Source organism: Ursus arctos, unplaced genomic scaffold (genome assembly GCF_023065955.2).
Source record: "Ursus arctos isolate Adak ecotype North America unplaced genomic scaffold, UrsArc2.0 scaffold_5, whole genome shotgun sequence".
NCBI classification, from domain to species: Eukaryota; Metazoa; Chordata; class Mammalia; order Carnivora; family Ursidae; genus Ursus; species Ursus arctos.
Window position 1 is genome coordinate 7,938,319 of NW_026623067.1, and position 756 is coordinate 7,939,074.

The following is a 756-nucleotide window of genomic DNA, read 5'->3' on the forward strand; positions in this document are numbered from 1 at the left end:
GCTCAACATCATATATCATTGGGGGAATGCAAATTAAAACAACAATGAGATACCATAACACACATATTTGAATTGCCAAAACCCAAAACACTGACAATACTTAATGATGGTGAGATTGTGGATCAATAGGAACTCTTATTCATTTTTGCTAGAAATGCAAAATGTCACAGCTACTTTGGAAGACATTTTGTTGCTTTTGTACAAAGCTAAACATAAGTTTACCATACAATCCATCTATTGTCCTCAATATTTACTCAGATGAGTTGAGACTTATGTCCACATAGGAACCTAAACAAAGATGTTTATAACAGCTTTATTCATTATTACCAAAACTTGGTAGCAACTAGGATGTCCTTCAGTAGGTAAATGGGTAAATAAACTTGTAGTGCACCAGACAATAGAGTGTTAATCAGTGTTAAAAGAAATGAGCTACCAAATAATGAAAATATATAGAGGAATCTGAAGTGTGTTTTCCTCAATACTGAGTAATACATATTACACATTTTACAAACCATAGAGTGTACAACACCAAGAATAAACCTTAATGTAAACTATAGACTTCAGGTGATAATAATGTGTCATTGTAGGTACATAAATTATAGAAAATGTACCACTCTGGTGGGGCATGTTGATAGTGGGAAAACTGCATGTATAAGGCAAGGGGTGAATGAGAAAACTCCGTACTTTCCTCTTAATATTGCTGTGAATGTAAAACAGTTACAAAATATAAAGTCTATTTAAAAGGAAAAAAAATAA